Source organism: Pseudorca crassidens, chromosome 6 (assembly GCF_039906515.1).
Source record: "Pseudorca crassidens isolate mPseCra1 chromosome 6, mPseCra1.hap1, whole genome shotgun sequence".
In the NCBI taxonomy this organism is placed as follows: domain Eukaryota; kingdom Metazoa; phylum Chordata; class Mammalia; order Artiodactyla; family Delphinidae; genus Pseudorca; species Pseudorca crassidens.
The window spans coordinates 440,627-463,347 of record NC_090301.1 but is presented as its reverse complement, the minus strand read 5'-3'; the positions used below and the strand labels follow the sequence as shown (position 1 = coordinate 463,347).

At 56.0% G+C, this 22,721-nt stretch overlaps 1 long non-coding RNA gene across 1 annotated transcript; it reads right to left on the bottom strand.

Annotated features, from left to right (window-relative positions):
* Positions 1-1,604: 1,604 nt before the first annotated feature.
* Positions 1,605-22,703, bottom strand: LOC137226001 (uncharacterized). The gene is made up of 3 exons (XR_010944104.1): positions 11,950-22,703; positions 10,309-11,569; positions 1,605-10,180 (listed from the first exon to the last, which is right to left on the bottom strand). It is a non-coding gene; the product is annotated as an uncharacterized lncRNA (long non-coding RNA).
* Between the last annotated feature and the right edge of the window lie 18 nt (positions 22,704-22,721).

Sequence of the window (22,721 nt, the reverse complement as noted above, 5' to 3'; positions counted from 1 at the left end):
GGAAAAACAGGGAGATATTACCTAATGGGTACAGAGTTTCTGTTTGGAGTGATGACAAAGTTCCGGAAATAGACAGTGATCATAGTTACACAACATGGTGAATTTACGAATGTCAGTGAATTGTACAGTTAAAAATGGTTAAAATGAAAAAAAAGGTTAAAATGATACATTTTATGTTCTTCATATTTTAGTACAAATTTTAAAAGAGCAATGATAAATTGGATTTCATCAAAATTTTTGAATTTTGCTTTCAGAAAGACATTATTAAGAGAATGAAAAGACAAGCCATAGACTGGAAGAAAAACTTGCAAATCACATATCCAACTGTATGTACTGAGAATATATAAAGAGCTCTCAAAAATCAACAGTTAAAAAACAAACAACCCAGTAAGAAAAAATCGAGAATAGACTTCAACAGACACTTCCCCACAGAGGACACATGGATGGCAAATAGCACGTGAACAGATGCTCAACATCATTAGCTCTCAGGGAAATACAAATTAAGCCCATAATGAGATACTAACTACTCACATATTACAATGGCTAAAATAAAAAACACTGACAATACCAAGTGCTGACAAAGATAGGGTGATGAACTATCCTGGTTTCCTAGGGGTTTCCTGGTTCCAGCACTGAAAGTCCCCTGTCCCAGGAAACCCCTAGGTCCTGGCAAAGCAGGATGGTCGGTCACTCAGGGTGAAGATGCAAGCTGGGACATAGGCCGTCGCTGCTGAGAAGGCAGAATGGTGCAGCCACTCTGACAACAGCTTGGCAGCTTCTTAGAAAGTCAACCTGGGGCTTCCCTGGTGGCACAGTGGTTAAGAATCCGCCTGCCAGTGCAGGGGACGCGGGTTCCAGCCCTGGTCTGGGAAGATCCCACATGCCGCACAGCAACTAAGCCCGTGCGCCACAACTACTGAGCCTGAGCTCTGGAGCCCGGGAGCCACAACTACTGAACCCACGCGCCACCACTACTGAAGCCCATGCACCTAGAGCCCGTGCTCCGCAACAACAGAAGCCACCGCAATGAGAAGCCTGCACACCGCAACGAAGAGTAGCCCCCGCTCACCGCAACTAGAGAAAAGCCCACGCCCAGCAACAAAGACCAAATGCAGCCAAAAATAAAAAAGTTTATTACTTAAAAAAAAAAAAAGTCGACCAGACACTTTACATAATGACCCAGCATTGCCGTTCCTGGGTACTTACCCTGGGGAAATGAAAACCTACCTTTACACAAAAACCTGTACATAGTGAGGTGGATGGACCTAGAGTCTGTCATACAGAGTGAAGTAAGTCAGAAAGAGAAAAACAAATACCATATGCTAACACATATATATGGAATCAAAGGCAAAAAAAAAAAAAGGTTATGAAGAACCTAGGAGCAGGATGGGAATAAAGACACAGACCTACTAGAGAATGGACTTGAGGATATGGGGAGAGGGAAGGGTAAGCTGTGACAAAGTGAGAGAGAGGCATGGACATATATACACTACTAAACGTAAAATAGATAGCTAGTGGGAAGCAGCCACATAGCACAGGGAGATCAGCTCGGTGCTTTGTGACCACCTAGAGGGGTGGGATAGGGAGGGTGGGAGGGAGGGAGACGCAAGAGGGAAGAGATATGGGAACATATGTATATGTATAGCTGAGTCACTTTGTTATAAAGCAGAAACTAACACACCATTGTAAAGCAGTTATACCCCAATAAAAATGTTAAAAATTAAATTAAAAAAAACCCAAAAAACCTGTACATAAATGTCTACAGCGTGTCTATTCATAATCGCCCCAAACTGGAAACAACCCAGATGGCTTTCAACGGGGTGAGTGCATAGACCGTGGTCCATCCCCACCACGGAGCACCACTGAGCAATAAAAAGGAACAAAGCACTGATACTTCTGCAACTTGAGGGGCCATAAATGTATCATGTGAGAGAAGGAAGCCAGTCGCCAAAGGCTGCGTACGTGGTACAGGGCTCCGTTTAAGTGACATGGGCACAAGGACGCAACACCAGGGAAGGAGAACCGAGCGGTGGCTTCCAGGGCCTGGGGTGCAGCCTCGCCTACAGTGGAGCAGCGGGAGGGGGCTTCCGGGCCATGGGACTGTGTTGGAGATTACGCAAATCCATACAGGCAGTAAAACTCATAGAACTATACACTAAAAAAGGCCATGTTGGGCTTCCCTGGTGGCGCAGTGGTTGAGAGTCTGCCTGCCAATGCAGGGGACACGGGTTTGTGCCCCGGTCCGGGAAGATCCCACATGCCACGGAGCGGCTAGGCGTGTGAGCCATGGCCGCTGGGCCTGTGCGTCCGGAGCCTGTGCTCCGCAACAGGAGAGGCCACAGCAGTGAGAGGCCCGCGCACCACAAAAAAAAAAAAAAAAAAAGGCCATGTTACTGTATTTTTTTTTACAAATAATTGTTTTTACATTGACAATAATTCCTTAATATCAAATGTAGAGCCAGTGTTCAAATTTCATATATATGTGCATGTGTATATATGTGGTTTCAGATGTGTGACTACACACAGTTTGTTCAAATCAAGATCCAGTAAGGCCCACACGTTATGATCCGTCTTGTCTCTTTTTCCCTTCGCCATTTAGGTGCTGAAGAAATCTGGCCACTTGTTCTGCGGAGGGGCCCAGGCTGCACTTTGCTGATCGCCCCCCCATCTCACCTGCTCCTGTCTCCTCCTAGGACTTCACAGGTGGACTCCAGGCCCGATGGCTTCTTGTGAGGAGGTGCAGGTCACCTTTATCAGACACCACACACACCCCAAAGGGGGAGGACAGAGCATGTCCCCTTGGAAAGTCCTGGGGCCCAGGGGGCTGAGGACACCCCAGCGGGTGCCCAGCCCATTCTCACCACCCAGGTGAGCCCCGCCCACAGCTGAGTGGCACTGCCCTGAGGCTGTGCAGAAGTGGGGCTGGGGGAGGGTGCAGCCCCCCAGGAACCTCCTCATGAGGGGCCCTGAGAAACTGAGAGAAGGGGAAGGTTTGGAGACAGAGGGAGCGAGGCTGCCTCAAAGCCAGGGAGGCCGGGGGCCCAGGACCTGAGATGACCCGGCCAACAGAACCAGCCCCTGCCCCTCCCGAGTGCGGACCTCAGGTGGGAAAAACCACACCTTCAGGGACGGACCAGCGGCCTCCCTGGGCCTGTGCACTTGGCTGTGGGATAACCAGCCTCACGACGGGCCCTTGTCCAGTGCCAGACCTCAGGGGTGTGACCACCCCATGCTCTGGGAAGGGGGTGCTCACAGGGTTCTGTCCTTCGAGGGAACCCCAGCTGGGACTCAGGGATCAGGGCCCCACGGCCTGGGAAGGCCAGGCCTGATCCTGGGGCCGCGCTCCTCCCCTTTGTCCAGCCTCCTCTTCTGCCCAGGAAGCAGATCCACACAGCGATGCAGGCCTGGGAACTGGGGAGGGGCCGGCCCACTGGGGGCTGCCCCCTCAGTCAGTCCAGGGCCCTCGCGCCCTCCTTGCAGCCACCCCACACCTCACTGTCCTGATGCTGCTCCCCTGACAGCAGCCCCCGTGTTCATGGCAGGGCCTCCTGGAGCATCTTCAGTCCTCAGGCAGTTGGTCCAGGATGCGGCCCCCGCTGGAGTATTTCTGAACACCTGGGGGAGAGAGACAGAGGCGGCAAGACAGAGAGAGACAGATACAGAGGGAGGAGAAACGGCTGGACTCGAAGATATGATAGGAATTGCTGTAGTCCAGAAATGGATTGGAATCTGAAAGCGGTGGCCTGGGTCTCAGTCCTGGGATGTCTGTGTTGGGCCTGGAAGCAGGCAGTGCCCCGGCAGCCCAGCCTGGGCAGGGTGGGGCAGGGCCCCAGGGAAGGAGAGCCACGCCGCAGAGACAAGGCTGAAACCCCCAACAGTGCACAGGGGTATGAGGTCGGGGCTCCTGCACCCTTGGGTTTGCTGCCTGGGTGGGGCTGGGAGGAACCGGTGGGCACTCCCTGCTGGGGTCTGCAGGGGAAGCTGAGATGCAGGGCCCAGGGGGAGGCATCGGGAGCCCGAGGGGCCTGAGTCGGTGTCTCCCGGACAGGGGACCCCAGGCAGGGACCCGGGAGAGCCGGCAGCTCTCCCACCACCAGGTGCTGCTGTGGCCTGGGGGCAGCCCTGGCTGGACCCTGGGTCACCATGCCCTCCCCCCAGAGAGTGGTCTCAAGTCACCTCTGGCCGGTCAACTGTGTCAGCCTGGACTTTCCGTATCCCAGCCCTGTGCTCTTCCCCCCTGGAGGGCCACCACCTCGGGGCAGGAAAGGCCGAGCTTCCCCACCTCCCTCCCTCTGCTCGGGAGGTGGCCACGGTAGGAACACTGATCCCGAAGCCGAGTCATCAGTGCTGGGAAACTGGCTCGGAGAAGCCTGGCCCAGGAACAGCTGCGGGAGAGCCCAGAGCCAGGCCGCCCCCGGGACCCCGGAAGAGCAGGAGAGCAGCCTGTGCTTGTTTTCACCCAGGAAAGCTGCCGGGGCACAACAGGGCGAGGCCGCTGGGGCCAGAGGGCCCTGCGGATACCTGTGCCCCCAGCTGGGACCCCCCACCCCCACCCCGCGACACTGGGAGCCACTGCGCCAAGGGAGGCTGGGAAGGTGCTGGAAGACTCCCAGGGCTAGAGCTTGGGCGATGGTGACGGAGGGGGGCTGGGGATTCAGCATCCGCCGGAAACAGAAACACCAAGCGGCTCCCAAGAGCCTGCCCTTAAATTTTCAGGAATTTTGTGAGCGGGGTGTTACCGTCATTAGCAAAAAATTAATTATAAATACTTAGAATGAGTTATGTTAGAAACGCAGCTCTTCCTAACCATTTTGCTCCACTTTTCCGTCTGTGCCTGAGCGCATCAGCACAGGGCAGCCCTCCAGGGCTGTGCTGCACGTCAGTGATGTCACCCCGGGCACGGGCGCGGGGGGGTGGTGGTGGTGGTGGTGGTGGTGGTGGTGATTGCACCACGGGAGGGGGCAGACCTACAGCTCAGAGCCCAGCTGGCCCCTCCTGGGCGGTAGGAGTTCAGCCGCCTGGAAGGGGGCGCACAGCTCGCTTGGGTGACGGAAGCGTGTGGCAGAGGCAGAAACAAGGAGTCAAGACGACATCTGGGCACCAGACTCACACCAGTCCGCTCCGACTGCCAGGAGAGACCCACAGCCCCGGAGGCTTAGAGGACAGACATCTATTTCTCACATCTGGAGGCTGGGGGTCCGAGTCAAGGCCAAGGCCAGCAGGGTTGTTTCCTGGGAGAACCCTCTTCTCGGCTTACAGGCGGGCGGCTACCTTTTTGCCATGTCCTCACGTGACGGACAGACAGACAGAGAGCTGGAGCCCTCTGGTGTCTCTTGGAAGGGTGATAATGCCATCGTGGGGACCTCATCTAACCCGAATTACCCTCCAAAGGCCCATCTCCTAACACCACCACATTGGGGTTCAACATATGAATCTGGGGGGGACACCACTCGGTCCATAATGTTCTAGAGGAATATGCTAGAAACACAAAAGCAAAGGAAAAGGAAAGTAGATCCAGCGAACGGTGGGCAGCAGGTTTGGAGGGGGGAGGCGCAGCTGAGCCTCCTGCAGGGAGGGGCTGAGCCTGAGGGAAACCCCACCGCAGGGAAGATGCTGTGAGCCAGGAAGTCTCCCCCTGCCTTCCAAGGGCTCGGCAGGGCTGCCACCTAGAGGCTGCACGCCCGATGAGGCAGCGGTAGGGAACCGCTGACCAGGCCGCTTGCCTGAGTTCTCTCACAACAGGAGGTCCCCATAAGGGACACGGTGCTGCCGCTACCGCCAAAACTCCCCGGGAGGATTCGGGAGGGGCTGGAAGAGGGAGACACCCGACCTCCCAGAGTCCTTCTCACTGGAGTCCATCCTGAGAGATGGGCGCGCCACCAGGAAGGACCCTGAGTCAGACTATGGGCCAAGCAAGATGACCGACCAGAGGCAACCTGGAAACTAACCCCATCACCGTAAAACCCGAGACCACGAGCCACGTGGAGAGCAGTCCTCTTGGGTCCCCTCACCCTGCTGCTCTCCCCCCGGGCGCCCCTTCCCAATAACGTCTCTTGCTGTGTCAGCACGTCTGTCTCCTCGGACATTTCATTTCCAAGCGTTAGACAAGAGCCATCCCCGGCCCTGGAAGGGGTCCCCCTTCCTGCAACAGAAGGACACGGGCAGCTGGAGTGTTGGCGGCTGGCCCTTGCCTGGCCCAGGTGCTGGGGTCGGAGGACACGGGCGGCAGGCCAGGCAGGGCTCAGGGTGGCTGCACAGGACGGAGCCGGCTCAGTGCGGGGGCAGGTGCACGGGCGGGCGGGGAAGGTTGCCGGTGGGCCTTCCTGAACTGCACAGAAGGATACCACCCAGGCTTCCACTCGAGGCCATGCTCATCAGGCCGGGGCTCCCGCGGGGGGCGGACGCTTGGAGGGGGCTTTTCTGCCACCAGAGCTTGGGTTCTCCTTTGCGATGCCGGGCCCAGGGTCCCAGTGAGGAACAGTGCTTTCTGTCCCTGCCACCCTTTCCTGGCCTGACCGAGCTCCCCACGGCCTGAGGATCCCAGTCGCAAGGTGGCCCTGGTGCTGGTGTCAGACTGTGCCGGGACCCCGGGTCCGGGGCCTGGCGCTGGGGTGAGGCACCCAGGCCTCTGCTCCACGGTGCGCCCTCTTGCAGCCACACTGGTGTCGAACTGACTCACGTCAGGGGTGTCGGAGGAGCACATTCCGCGCAGGTACGGTGGGTGGCAGGCGTAGGTGGGGCTGGAGCTGCCTGCCCCTGGGAGTGGGTCGCTGAGGGAAATCGCCAGGCCCCGTGGGCTGAAGCTGGCAGCGGTGCCCTCGTGGAGAGTGGGTGGCAAGGGTGCTGAGGCCGTGCTGGGTGGGTGGTAGGTGGGGCCTGCCTGGCCGCCTCTCCTTGGGCGTAACGGCCCCTCTTCCAAAGACATGGCAGGTGTCACGGGGCTCCCAGGGCTGTCCCATCTCAGGGTGTCCTGGGGAACAGGGAGGACGGGGTCAAGCGGCCCCTGGGCTCGGGTGCGGCGCGGAACCCAGGCGGTGAGCACTTCAGGGCAGAGGACCTGCCGGGTCCCCCCCCGCCAGCCAGCACCCTGCTGGCGCCTCGGGCCCCTGGGGTCTCTCTGCCTGACCCGCAGACTTTGACCCCTGCTGTCCACACGCGCCCTCTCTGAGCCTCAGCTTCCCCTCTGTCCAATGGGGACCGTGAGTGGACCCCCAGCTGAGTGCGAATGGTCCCTAAACCACATGCACCCTGGGGGTCCCTGGGACTGGGAAGGTCAGAGGGCACCGGCTTTCTCTTCTGAGCTGAAGTACCCCGTCCCTCCGTCAGGTTCAAGTCCAAACCCCAGGCAGACCTCGGACTTGCCACGTGCAATGCAGCCCCCCACTCCCAAAGCCGGGGGGAGTGTCTGCGAAGGGTAGGGGTCTCCCAGGCAGGCATGCCTTGTGGGTGAGGACAGGCTGCTGGAGGGGCGGGTAGGAGCCTCTGGTTATGGACGGGATGCCCCACGGCCACCAGGAATGTGAAGGGACGCCGGGGCACACAGGATAGAGCATTAAATGCAAGACCAGGTTTCAGAGCCATGCGCTAGTTTTGGACAAGTGTGTATGTTACTTTAAACTGAAGAGAAAGCGACCGAAGTACTCAGTCCTGCTCTCTACACAGCAACACAGAGGCAAATTTTTTCTCTCCGCGTGCTTTCTTATTTTCCAAGCATACTTTAGTGACCAGGATTTACTGTTACTGTTATAGCCAGAAAAATATGTTGTCTCTGGCTTCTGGCCGTGACTTTGAAATCTCAGAACAATGCAGAGTGCTTCAAAATAACATATTTGTGCATAAAGGAGGCCTCCAGGCCTCAGGAAGGGGGGGAAGACGGAAGAAAAAGAAATCCTGTCGGGAAAAATAAATGTCCCAAGAGCAGGAAAAGGGCCCAGTAATCGTCCAGCCCTTTCGCTGCCTGTCCCCGTCGCCTGGGGTGGCCGAGGACCTGGGTGCTTTCTGTCCCACGTGGGCTACAGGTTGGGGGGCTCCCGGCGGCCCCTGGGCAGATGAGCCCTGTCACATCCCTCAGTCGACAGCCTCTGGGCACCGCAGGGGTCACGGCTTCTGCCCCCAACCCCTCCTGCTGGCACCTGGCTGGCAGGTCCACACCTGTGGTTAATCGTTTATCACAGATGAGAGGAAAACCACCTACGATTTAGGGCCTCGGTGAAGGGGGTGTGAAGCCGGCTGCTGGCTCAAGGCCAGGCTTGGGGGCAGGCGGGGTGCCCTGGGGTCGCCAGCTCTGCAAAGGGGTGTGGGCCCTGCATCCCGTGCTGCCCCTGGAGCTGGGCAGCGAGGAGCGGGGGTGGGGCCCTCCTCCCCCTCCCCACCCCATTCACTGAATCCTCCCAACTGTGGAAACTTCAAAAGTGAGGGATGTGGCTGGTTGCTCCCGCCCCAAACAGTGACAGGAACCCCAGGGCCCTGCCCTCCCTCAACCCCGGGGGAGGTGGGGGCATCAGAGTTGCCCCCTGCCTACCTCCGGGGCCCCCTCCCCCAAGCATCAGTGGATGCCCGCCCCTGACCCGCAGACTCTGGGATGCAGAGCCCCAGGTTCTCTCTCCGGAGCTTGAACTGGGTCTGGCCTCACAGCCCAGGGCTGCTCCGGAGGCTCTAGCAGCTCAGGGCTGTGCCCTGTGCCCACTGCCAGCTGCTGCCACCTGCTGCCTGTCCTCAGGGCCTCGGCGCTCACAGCAGCCTCGGGTCCCAGCTCTGAGACGGGGGTGGCCCCTAGGGCAGGCCTTCCCTCCCCCACCAGCCTCCGCTGGCCTCTCCCAGGAGCCGTGCAACCGGGGGAGTGTCCACCTTGGCCAAGGGTCAGCCAGCCTGTGCTGGGTGCCCACCACCCTTCTCCAGGGCCCAAAGCGGCCCTCCATGAACCCTGAGCCACAAGATGGGGGACGGCCGGGGGCGGGTGGGGCACGGTGTGACAGCCCTGGAGATGGCCGCTGGGATGGGCCCGAGCCAGGCTCCTCTCTGCCCAGCGTGGGCGCCACGTCTGACACGTCCATCGGGGGCACGCGGTAATTGCTGAGTGTGCGGCTGAGGTCTCTCCCACGCACCCCAGTGAGCAGGCCACTTGCAGGCCCGCTGGGACTTGGGGCCCAGGGTAGCCAAGGGGCAAGCAGCCCTGACAGCCACACCCCCGAGGCCGTCCACACAGGTGTCCCCCCGGGGCCTGGGCCACCTTCTCTAGCCTCACGGGCCAATCCCTGCGTTCCAGCACTGAGAGGTGTTTGGGAGACACTTGGTGAAGCTGGGCGCCTCCAGGTGCCTCCAGCCCCCCAGACGCTGCCTGCGCCATCTCTCTGGGCAGAGAAGGGTGGCATCGGGCTCCAGCCCAAATGCCCACTGTGCCCCGTGCCCACCGACGAAGCGCCACCTCCTCAGCCCTTTTCTGGCTCGGGTCCTGGCGCTGGGCCCCGGGGGACAACACTGTCTCCACAACTCGCTCCAGATGCGAAGCTTTTAAAACTCCCCTTCCCACTGGCCTCGCAACTCCGCTCCCGGGCACTGAGGCCAGGAAAATGATCAGAGATACACGATTTAGGCCAATAGTGAAAAAATGCAAACTTCAAAACCCGGTGACATAAATAACGGAATGAAACGCCCATCGAGTGGAAGGTGGTACAGACACCAAAATGCTGCTTAGAAAGTCCTGACGCTCGAGCGCTCGGAACCTAAGACACAAGTGGGAGAAACAGAAATGGCTCATATTCCCGCCCAGCTCCCTCCATCCCTGAGTCCCCTCCCCCATCTCTCCTGTGGATGGCGAGAAGTGCATCCAACCATTACAATGGTTGCCCGTGAGCCAGAGTATGAATCTTCCACGCAAAATTTTAATACTTTTTCTGTACTTCCCAGAATTTATCGGATGAACACGTATTAGTTTTATGACTAGGTTACAGGGGCAGAGGGGCAGCAGAGCAGGTCCCTAAGCCCATGTCCTTGGGCTGCAAATCACTGCAAACTGAGCGAGACCAAGACAACACGCCCTCATCCAACAGCCTGGAGGGCAGAAGTCCAAAGGAGGCCTGGGGGCTTAAAAGTGTCAGCAGAGACATTCCTTCTGCAGCCTCGGGGGAGAATCTGCTCCTAGAAGCCGCCAGCATCCCTTGCCTCGTGGCCCCTCCTCCACCTGCAAAGCCAGCAACGCAGCCTGTCTCCGACCCAGCTTCTCTTGGACCCTGTGACACATCCGTCTCCCCTACGGGCCAACCCTCCCACCTCCCTGTTATAGGACCGGTGCGATGGCCCTGGGCCTACCTGGACCATCCAGAGAGCTCTCGCTTCTCAAGACCCTGAGTTTAATCCCACAGCCCCAGCGGCCGTGTGAAATAGCGTATCTCAGGGATCTGGACGGGAACGTCTCTGGGCTTGTTACTCAGCCAGCACACCGGGCACTGGAAGCAGGCCAGGACGGGCGGGAAACAGCAGCTCGATTGAAGAAAGAACCCCACCCCCACCCCCAAGCCTGGGAAACACAGTTGACGGAGCAGCCGGAGAAGACTCTGGGATGCAGGGAGGCCAGAGAGGGCAGCGTCTGCGGAAGGAATCGTGTCCCTGCAGTAAATAGATTCATGTGCTGAGCCGAGGAATCCCTCGAGAATGTAGAGCCCAGAAAAACACAGTCACGAGACGTGGAGGAGAGATGCCCCAGGCCTACTGTCCCTCTAGCAGGAGTTCCAGGAGGAGACCAGAGGGGAGGGAGGGGGAGGGAAGGCACTCCGCGCGCGCGCGCGCGCACACACACACACACACACACACACACACACACACACACACGCTGGGGAAAGTTTCCCCGAAACTGAAGAGGAATGTGGTTTTCAGGTTAGAAAATCTTGACCTGACACATAATAGTAAAATGTCAGAACTCTAAAGATAAAGACAAATCTTCAAAATGGAGAGGGGTGCTGTGGATTTGATGGTGTCCCCCCACCAAATATGTTTCAGGCCTAACCCCCGATACATGTGAATGTGACTTTATTTGGAAATGGAGACTTTGCAGATGTGATCAAGTGAGGATGAGGTCACACTGACATCCTAAGTCCAGTGACTCATGTCCTCATAAGAAGACGGAGAGACTTCCTTGGTGGTCCAGTGGTTAAGACTCTGCGCTTCCACTGCAGGGGGCACGGGTTCGATCCCTGGTCAGGGAACAAAGATCCCGCAGGTTGTGTGGTGCAGCCAAAAAAAAAAAAAAAAAAAGAAGAGGGAGACACGGAGGGGCCACGTGACGAGATGGGCAGACAGGGCAGTGACGCAGCTCCAGGCCGAGCGGCTGGCAGCAGAGGGGGAGAGCCTGGGACAGACCCTCGCCCGGAGACTGCAGGGGACACAGCCCTGCCACTCCTGGATCTTCTGACTTCCAGCCTCCAGAACTGGGAGACAACAGGTGTCTGCTGTTCTCAGTCACCAGGTTTGTGGCAGCAGCCACAGGAAATTAAGGATGGAGAGAAGGAAGGGACGGAGGGGTGGGGGAGGATACGAGGGGGAAAAGGAACAAAAATCAGGGGGACAGGTACACCTGGAGAATGAAGACAGTGAAGGGACGCTTCAAATTCTACTCCAAGTCACAGTCTTTCAAGCACAACAATGGAATTAAAGGCATTTTCAAACACACGGGCACTCAGGGAGTTTGCTCCCACAAGCTGCTCTGAAAGAGAACAGGGGCGAGAGAACCCAAGAGGCATGGGCTCAGGGGCGTCAGGGGCGCCCGTAAAGTCTGCACGAGTGTTGGCTGGGAAACAGGCACAGGGTCACTGCAGCCACGTCCCCCTCGGCAAGCCCCTCCGGAATGACCACGGAGGGCTTTTAACCAGAGGAGAACCCACAGGAGCAAAGGAAACTGGAGAGGAGACAGCAGTGGGTGAGAGATTCTAATGGGAAGGTGAGGCTGGTACCCACCTCAGTGAGGGCAGCTGTCAGCCCGGCCCGGCCGCGCTTGGTACAAACAGCCCGGCAACCACGGTGGCTGTCGGCAGCTGAGGTTCCTTTCTCACACAGGCACCGTGTCCCCCCTGCCAGGTTCCCCAAGGCTCCACTCACATGCTGTCCTCCTCCAGGTGCCCGGTGGGAAGACAGCCCTCTCTGGCCATCCTGCAGCAAAGGGAAAAGCAAGGAGGCAGAGACACACCCTGACCTTTAAGCTTTTGCTTGGCTGTGGCCCTCATGACTGCTCACGAACCACTGGCCGAGGCAGGTCAGGTGGCCTGGCCAGTTGTCCAGGGACAGGAGTGCACCCATCCCCCCACCCCCCAGATGTGAATATTGTGACAGTGAAAAACCCAGTCCCTGCAGAAGGGGTCAGTGATGAGCAGTGGGGCACAGGTGGCTGTGAGGGGTCTGACCTTCCCTACCTCCCACCGCCAGGCCCCGGGACAAAATGAGCTCAGACCCTCCTTACCAGAGAAACTGGGTCCGCGAGGCCCCAACCTTGGGAAAGTGGGGGACGGCGAGGGCTGGGGGAGGGGTAAAGGAGGTGCCGCCTTCCGACCTGTGGTCGGGCCCCTTTTCCCGCACTCTGCTCCGGGATGCCACCAGCCAGACGGGCACTCCACCCCACCCACGCAGGAGACCCAAGCAAGCTTCTCAGGGGAAGAAGACCTCCTTTCGGGGACCCCAAGAAAGAGGCCGGCCAGTCACCAGGCGCTGCTCGGATCCCACAAGGCGCTGCTGGTCCTTCTTGTCCACGTGGAAGGACAGCCAAGGAATTCCACGCACCCCCCCCCCCCCCGCCCCCAAAGGGAAGGACCAAATCATATAGAAGTGCTGGAAAAACGGGGACAAAGCAGGCAGTCTGCGGATGCCGCCACCAAAATGCCCTTTGAAATCACAATCCCCAGAGAGATAAGATATTGTGCCCAAAAAACAGAGACCAGGGTACTGTTAAGACAACAGTCACGGAGTAAGGAGGCATCAGAATCCAACAGGCCATAGGCAGAACGGAGGCGCTCTCCTAACCCGGGGCGGGCGGCGGGGACCGTGCAGATGGGGCAGGAAGACGGAGGAGAGGTGACGATGGCTGGCGGATGCATCTGTTAAAGCGACTGATAAGCATTTGCAGGGCCGTAAGGTACCTCCAGGCAGGAAGGGCATCTCGGCGGCGAACGGTACTTCCAGCTGCGGCCAAGGCGGATGGTGATGAGATCACCGAGGTGGGCGGGGACTCGGTCCTCCACCAATGAGAGAGGGAGGTGGGGCCTGTCGTCCTCAGCCTCGAAGATTAAAGAGCACGACGGCACGTGTGTTCGACCTGTCTCGCGTATGTCTTTAAGAGGACAGGGTAAGACCAGCCCACAGCGTCGTTCGTGGTCCTGATGGAGTCCCTGCGGAGTGGAGGGGCTGTGGGGTCAGGGCCCAGGGATGCCGGGGGTCTTTATCTGGGGAGCGCATCTGAATGTAGGTAACCCTGGATGATTGGACGCACCTGTGGCGAGCTTCGGGGTGTGCGCGGAAGGATCTCCCTAGAAAATTAGAACTGTGAACATGGCTTCAAACCTTTACCGAGAGGAGAACCCTCCACCAATCCATTGAGATGAAGGACCCGGAAATTTTAAAAAGAAAGACAGAGAGGCCAACCAGAAATAAGCCCACACGCCTATGGACAATTAATCTTTGACAAAAGAGGCAAGATTATACAATGGGGAAAAGAAAGTCTCTTCAGCAAGTGGTGCTGGGAAAGCTGGACAGCTGCGTGTAAATCAGTGAAGTTAGAGCACTCCCTCATACCATACACAAAAATAAACTCAAAATAACTTAAAGACAGATATAAGAGAGAACACCATAAAACTCCTAGAAGAGAACATAAGCAAAACATTCTCTGACATAAATCATACCAATGTTTTCTTAGGTCAGTCTCCCAAGGTAATAGAAATAAAAGCAAAAATAAACAAATGGGACCTAATCAAGCTTATAAGCTTTTGCACAGCAAAAGAAACCATAAACAAAACAAAAAGACAACCTATGGACTGGGGGAAAATATTTGCAAATGATGTGACCGATAAGGGCTTAATTTCCAAAATATACAAACAGCTCATACAACTCAACATCAAAAAAACAAACAACACAATGGAAAAATGGGCAGAAGACCTAGATAGACATTTCTCCAAAGAAGACACACAGATGGCCAGCAGGCACATGAAAAGACACTCAACATTGCTAATTATTAGAGAAATGCAAATCAAAACTACAATGAGGTATCACCTCACACGGGTCAGAATGGCCATCATTAAAAAGTCTACAAATAGGGACTTCCCTGGTGACGCAGTGGTTAAGAATCCGCCTGCCAGTGCAGGGGACACGGGTTCGAGCCCTGGTCCGGGAAAGTCCCACATGCCGCGGAGCAACTAAGCCCGTCCGCCACAACTACTGAGCCTGCGCTCTAGAGCCCGCAAGTTACAGCTACGGAAGCCTGCGTGCCTAGAGCCCAGGCTCTGCAACAAGAGAAGCCACTGCAATGAGAAGCCTGCGCACCGCAACGAAGAGTAGCCCCCGCTCGTCGCAACTAGAGAAAGCCCACGCACAGCAACGAAAACCCAATGCAGCCATAAATAATAAATAAATTATTAAAAAAGAAAAGTCTACAAATAATAAATGCTGGAGAGGGTGTGGAGAAAAGGGAACCCTCCTACACTGTTGATGGGAATGTAAATTGGTATAGCCACTGTGGAGAACAGTATGGAGGTTCCTCAAAAAACTAAAAATAGAGTTGCCATATGATCCAGCAGTTCCATTCCTGGGCATATACTCAGACAAAACTATAATTCAAAAAGATACATGCACCCCGTGTGCATAGCCAAGCCATGGAAGCAACCTAAATGTCCATCGACAGATGAATGGAGAAAGAAGATGTGGCGGGTATATATTCCATTGTATATATGTCCCACATCTTCTTTACATATATACATATGTATTTATAGAGAGAGAGATAAAATGGACTATTACTCAGCCATTCAAAAGAATGAAGTAATGCCATTTGCAGCAACATGGATGGACCTAGAGATTATCATACTAAGTGAAGTAAGTCAGAAAAACAAATACCATATGATATCACTTATATGTGGAATCTAAAATATGACACAAAAGAGCTTATCTACAAAACAGAAACAGACTCACAGACATAGAGAACAGACTTGTGGTTGCCAAGGGGGTAGGGGTGGGGGAGGGAAGTATGGGGAGTTTGGGGTTCACAGGTGCAAACTATTATACGTAGGATGGATAAACAACAAGGTCCTACTGTAGAGCACAGGGAACTGTATTCAGTATCTCGTGATAAACCAGAATAGAAAAGAATATGAAAAAGAATATATATACGTATAACTGAGTCACTTCGCTGTACAGCAGAAATTAACACAACACTGTAAATCAACTAGACCAGTAAAATTGGAAAAAAAAAAAAAAAGGAAGAAAGATAGAGGGACCAAGAAGTAGGTGTGGGGCTGTGGGAGCTGCTAGTTCCTCATCCTGCAGGGATACGCCCTGGCTGAGGAATGCAGCAGTGAAAGCAGAGGCGTTCACAGGAGGGGCTGGGATGAGCCCTGACTTGGAAACTGCCTGCCGGGAAGGTGGTCCTGAGACAGCTGCTTTTCCTGGAAAACCCCCAAGAACCACTGGATTCCTTAAACCACGGACATGCATAACTTTGGTTAAAATGCACAACAAATGCATACAGGTGGAAATGACTGTACCAGGCGTCAACACATATGATGAAGTAATAGGAAGCGTGGAGGGATAGAAGCTGGGGTAGGTCTGGGACACACACACTCAGACCCGCTTCAGCTTAGTGTTTAAAGTTCTGGGAACATCACAGGCCTCTCCGGCAGGAGATGCTGGACCAACCGCCAGCCCAACCTGGGGAAGAAAAAGAAAGTCTTTTCCACATTCACAGAAATGGATTTTAAAAAGCACACCAGGAGGTCAGGAACAAAGCCTGGGCGGCCGGCTTAGGAGCTCAGGGCGGGACGCTCAGACCTGCCAGTTCTGAACCAGCAAAGAAACGCGCTTGGTGACAGCCTGGGGGAAACTTTTGCAGGCAAAGGATTAATACCCAGAATACAAAGAACACAGACAAACCAATGAGAAAAAGAAGTCGCGCTGGAGAAAATGAGCAAACCCTCTGCCAGGACGAGTCATGAGGCTCAGACGCTGACAGACCGCCAGGAAGGTACTTGGCCCCCTCGGCTCCTGGGGCCCTACGAGTGCATTAAACAACGCGACTGCCCTGTTCACCCCTCAGGCAGGCAAGACTTCATTTTATAACTTGTAGCACCCAGGGTGCTGCCAGAGGGGCTGGCGATGGTGGCAGGTGCGACGTGGCTGTTCCATGTGACCCAGGACACGAGGCCACACCAGCCTGGAGCCCACCCTTCCAGCCCCCACTGGACACGGGGGGCTGGGCTCAAAGCCGGGCACGTGGACCCCTCCCCTGGCCGCGCTGCCCTCTGTTGTGCGGGCTCCCAGGTTGTTTATCTTGCTCTTATCCAAGTTTATACAAAACCCTTCTGGCCTGGGCTCTGATTCCCCGTGAAGAATGAGCTTCTGGCGAAAAATAAACGGGGAGGGGCTGGCCCCGGGAGAGCTCTGGGCAAATGCGGCTGTCAGCCTCCCAAGCTTGGAGGTGCTGCCTCTGTACCCCAGGTCCCGTCTGGACACCTCTGGTCACGGTCGGATGGCCGGGTCACTGGAAGAGCAGGGAACGGACGCCCACCCAGGCGGCCTTTCAGAGCAGAGCCCCACCCCAGGGGCCCGTCCCCCAGCGTCCGCCCACCCAACTGTGCTGGGGGGGGTGGGGAGGGTTACCTGCCCCTCAGTGGCACCGGTGGGACCCCTCCTCAATGGGAGTTGGGGTGCAGCTCCCGCCTTTTAGTCCCTGGGGTGGGGTGGGGGCCAGAGAAGCCCGAGGGGAGACCCCCGGGAGGCAGCCCACTGTGACCCTGCGTGTCACCCCTGAGGCTCCCGCCCCTGGGGCGCTCTGATCTGCAGCCGGCGGTGACCTCACCCGAGGCCTGGGCCGACCCTGAGGGTTACGACTGACGGCCTCTTGAGTACTTCATTAGCTCCCGCTTCTGGGATTCCTTAAACGTCTCCAGGGTTCAACGACACTCTACATTTTGGGCCAGGAGCCTCCGTCTCCGCTTCCACTGAGGTGGCACGTGGAACCCCCTGCAGAGAGGCTGGTGCCTGGGAAGGCCCGCTGCCCCTCTGTCTCTTCCTCCTTCCAGGAGCTGAGAGCATAAGTCCCTGGCCTGTCTGAGGGCTGGCTTTCTGTTCCTTGTAGCCAGAGGTGTCCCATCGCTACTGTAATCGCTGATGGCCAGGCGGACACCGCAGCCCTCAAGAGGAAAGGGGCCAGGAGGGCTCAGGGTTTAGAATAAACTCCCCCCCCAAAGCAGATGATTTGGGGACCCACTGGAAGGAGTAGGGGCCGTAGTCACAGCCGGCCCCGCTCTCGGTTCTGTCCACACGTGTGCTCAGCACAGGCACCCGCCTGGGGGCCCGGGGGGTAGCCTGAGAAGGAGGCGGGCGGCCTAGGTGGACGGCTGCCCAGAGGGAAGCAGAACACACACAACACAACACTATATGTAGCGTTGTGAACAACTACCGTCAGGGATGGTTTGGACTCCCGGGAGGGCAGACTGGGCGTGCGTGAGGGGCAGAGTGTGTCACACCCCTAGGGTGCCACATCCTCCCAGGCCACCTTGTCTCCAGCTACCCCTGCAGGGATCTGCTGTGCACAGTGGGGTGGGAAGATTTTAGCCGGGGCAAAGGGAGAGGCAGGCGCGGGAGGGGGCCTCTCTGAGGAAGTGGCACATGAGCAGAGCTGTGACAATCTAGGAAGGAAGGAACAGCCCATGCAAAGGCCCTGCGGCACAAGTGTGTTTGTTCAGCTGAAACCCCCGAGCAGGCAGAGAGGGGAGAGGCCCTGGCCTTGTGCTGACGAATCTGGTTGGTTTTGAAAGGACACTGTCCCCGTGCACAGGGCGGACTGGAGAGGGGGTGGGCGGCAGTGGCCTGGACTGGGGCACTAGCAGCAAGGAGGCAGAAGTGGCTCTCGGGATACGTTGTGAGAGGAGAGCGAAGAGGCTGTGGTGAGGCCGGCCCCGCGGGCCCGGGGATCCTTGGACACAGGAGGAGCCCAGGAGCCACTCAATAGACCATGCAGGCCAGCGCCTACCAGGTGCAAGGCCCAGACCCACCGGGAGGCCAGCCTCCTGCCAAGACCCTTGCTGAGTCCACAGCTGGCCCTGCGCGCCAGAGCCCGCACGTGAGCCCTACACGTCCACACCCGGCCACTCAGTCCCCTCCAGGGCCAGGCTCGGCAAGAGGCCCACATGGGCTCTGAAGGAGGCTGTGGACAGCGTTCCGGGGGCCTGGGCATTTGCTTTGGAGGCGGGGACAACACTCTCCTGTGCCTGTCCCTCTGCGTGGCCATATGCAGACCAGGCAGGACCCCTGTCCACGTCGAGGTGAATGTTGCCACTCACTTTCTTACACTGGTGTCACTGGGTTATGGAGCCCTCTGCTCCCCAAATTGTGGCCCACACAGCAGACTTGAGCAGGTTTTTATGGAAAGCCAGGACCCTCCTCCAGGTTGTTCAGTGGCACCGATAGGCCCCGGCACCCTGTCCAGAGCCACAAATGTGACTGGGCCCGAAAGGCTGGCACCTTCCCATCTCCAGCCACAGCTGGTTCAGAGATAGGCACGGGACAGAAGCTGCTGGCCCCAGGTCATCCCCAGGAACTCCCTGGGAAGACTGGCTTTTTTTCCCACTGGGAAAGACTGAACTTGTGCGGTGTAGACAGGGAGCTGTGGCGTCTTCTGCCATCACTCAGGGACAGCCTGCCTGAGAGCAGAGCTGTCACGAAGGAGCAGACAGACTCACAGATAGAAAGAGAGACCCCTGGATCCAGCCATGCCTGAAACCAGTAGGCGTCTCCCAGGACAATTTAGTCCCATAAATCAACAAGGCTCCCTGTGCTCAAGCCAGTTTGGGCCGGTGTCGGCACTCAGAAGGCTTCTCGGCAACCAGGGACCCACTGGGTCAATTGCAGGGCAGACAGAGGGATCGGACAAAAGGCAAGAGCGGAGAGCAGGAAATCTGCAGAGGCTGAAACTCAGTGCCAATGGCAACTGTAGGAAAGTCTGCGCACACTTGGGGGCTTGGGGGCTGGGACTGGGCTGATCAGGTCAGCCTCCTCCAGTCCTCAAGGGACAGGAAGGTCTCAACTGATTCTAGCCTGACCCGGGCTCTCTAAGGTCTGGCTCAGGGTCCGTGGTCTGGATACTCCAGATGGGCTTAATCTCCCCTTTTGATAAACACTTGGGCCGCTTCCAGTCCCTCAGGGTCCTCAGTATCCTGCAGTGAGTATCCTGAGGCACGGCTTTGAGCTGGTCTAAAATGTCCAGGGAGAGGTCCACTGGTTCAGGCATGGCTGGATCCAGGCACGGCAGCTCCTGTACTGAAGGAAGCTCGCTAAACAGATGCATCTATCGCTCCTGTGCCAGGGCACACGAGTCTTTCCGCACCCATCCGTGCTGCCCAGGAGACAGGAAGTAGAAAACGTGATCCTATTTTTGTATAGGAGGAAACTGAGGCTGTGGGCAGGGTGGGAAGCTGCCTGAGGCCACTGCGGGGCGGGGGAGTGGGCATAGGTTCTTCCCCTGCCGGAGATACATTCCATGGGCCTGGGGCAGGGCTGGGGGGTTGTCCCAATCTGCCTGTGCCCAGTCCTGCACTGACTCCTTCAGCAATCCCTTTCCCATCCTGAGCTTCCATATTTCCACCTATAAAATACAGGGAATCCCAAACCTTAGTGCTCTTCAGAGATGCCAGAGGCAGACCCTGTCCTGCTCCAGACTGTGCGTTAAGGAGTGCAATAAAATGAGCACTCACACTTGAAAGCTTTTCTGAAAAAACAGCTCCAATTCCTGAGCAATTACTATATGACAAGCACTTTTATACATGGATTGACTAATTTGGTCCACAAAATGTAGGTATTACTATTTTCTCTATTCTACAGACGGGGAAGCCAAGGCAGAGGCCCAACAGGTTCCTGATAGGTGTCAGCATCAATGGTGTGTTGGCCTCCCAAAATGAGACGGGAAATGTTCCCTCATTTTCTATTCTCTGTGCAGGTTTGTGTGAGGTCAGTGATATTTCTTCAACTGTTTAGAGGAATTCCTCAAGGAAAACATCTGAACCTAGAATTTTCTTTGTGGGAAGATTTTAAATTATGAATTAAATTTATTTAATTGTTATAGGATTATCCAGATTTTCTATTGCTTCTAGCGTCAGTTTGGGTAAATTGTTTCATTTAAATTTCAAATTACTGTCATAAAGTTGTTCATAATATACTCTTATTAGCTTTTTAATGTTTGTAGTATCTGTGGTGATGTCCTCTTTTCATTCCTGACATTGGAATTTGTGTTTTCTTTTTTTACCCATTATTTCCAGGGGATTATCCATTCTATTAATCTCTTTTGGCTTGGTTGAGTTTCCCTGATTTTTGCTTTGTTTCATTAATTTCTGCTTTTATTTTTATTTCCTCTCATCTTTAGATTTAACTTGTTGTTCTTTTTCTAGCTTCTTGAATTGGAGCTTAGAGCATTAATTTTAACCTTTCTTCTAAAGCTATAAATTTTCCTTGAAGCACTGCTTTACCTATATCCCACAGCATTTGATATGTCATGTTTTCACTGTAGTTCACTTCAAAATATTTTACGACTTCCCTCGTGATTATTATTTGACCCACTGATTATTTAGAAGTGTGATATTTAATTTCCAAGTACTTGGAGGCTTTCTGATAGTTTTCCTGTTTTTGAGTTTTAGTTTAATTCATAGAGGACACACTTGTATGATTTCAATCCTTTGAAATTTGTTGAGACTTCATGGCCCAGGATATGGTCTATTTTGTTTAACATCCTATGTGCACACGGAAAGAACATGTATTCAACAGCTATTGGGTGAAGTGTTGTATGATGTGAATTAAGGCAAGTGGGTTCATCCTGTTGAGACGTTGACTCAAGGATAGTGAAATAGGGACTTCCCTAGTGGTCCAGTGGTTAAGACTCTGTGCCTCCTAGGCAGGGGCCGTGGGCTCGATCCCTGGTCACGGAACTAAGATCCCACATGCCAAAAAAAAAAAAAAAAAAAGGATAGAGAAATAGACCAGTGGGATAGAAAAGAGTCCAGAACAGATCCTCACATACACAGTCACTTGGTGTATAATGGGGACTCTTCTCCAATTCAGTGGAAAGATGAGGGCCCTTTCAATAACTGATGATGGTCTACAGGATATCCATATAGAAAAAATGAGCTCTGACCCCCTACCACAATATTCACAGGAATTAATTTGTGATCCACCATAGATCTAAATGTGAATGCTAAAACAATTAAGCTTCTAAAAGAAAACACGGGAGAATATCCTAATAAAAAAGCACTAAACATGAGAAAAGATTGATAAGTTGGACGTCACTGAGAAAATTCCTGTTCAATATAAGCAACAGCAAACCACAGAATGGCAGAAGGTATTTGCAATACCTTCCATACAACGCAAATCCAAGTACCCACCTCCAATACCAAGCCGTGTAAGACCAGGGGCAGAGCATCCAGAATATATAAAGAACCTCTAGGAATCAATACGATAATGAAGCCGGCTGTGAATCCAGGCGGCTGGTGCCAGAGCCAGGTCCTAATCACTGGGACCGTGGGGGACAGCTCCTGCCCCGTGGCCCTCCTTGAGCGCATACCGGGAACTCGCTCGGTCCTCCTTAAGCGGTGAGGCGGCGGGGAAGCTCTGGCCGTGGCTCCGCCCCGGGGTTGCCTTTCCCTTAGAAGGCAAAGCCCCAAGCCTCGCCTATCGCCCGGAGGAAAGTTGCGCTGTGCTGCCCGCACTCGCCTCGCCCCCGACGCCGCCGCCGGAGCCCCCGTAGGGCCCGAGACCCCGCGCCCTCAGCGCTCCAGCCCGGCTCAGGCGTGGACAGGGCGGGCGCCGGGGCGGGGCGCGCGTCCTCGCCAGTTTGAATGGAAGGATCCAGATCTGCGGAGACGGCGGCCAGCAGATACTGAGGCCAGCGCTCCTCCCCAGCCCCCGCGCCCGAGACATGCGGCGGGAGAGGTGAGCAGGGCGGGTCGCGCCATGGGAACGGGGAGGCCGGGGACAAACACCGAGGACGGCGAGGCGCGGAGGTGGGTGGTGGCCCCGGACGCTGGGCCGGGCCGGGGTCCCGGCTGCCGCCGGTTGGGAGCAGGTCGGGCCATGCCCCCCGCCCACGCCTCCGCCGCCCGCGCACTCGTCTTCGAGCGCGGGCACGGCGGCCCCAGAGCCAATCGCCATTTCCCCGAGGTCCTTCCTATCCCCGGCACCCGTGGGGATCTTTGTGATTGAGTTCGGCATCTAAAAGAAGGTGACACCGCGCTTTTAAAGATTTGGGGCACAAACAGGAACGCTTACCCGCAGCTGGCCGAAGCCCTTCCCCAGAGCCGCGCCGGCCCGGCCTCCCTGTGCGCTCCGGCCCGGCGCACGCACGCGATCTAGGCGCACGCCGCGCCCCTTCCACGCTCCCCGCTGCCCGCCGTTGTCGCGCGGCCGACCTTCCCCTCCGCCAGCCAGGCCGGGGCGGCGGGGCGGGCGGGTCTGAGCACCCTCTGCCCGCAGGTGCGGCGCCCCCCGCCCGC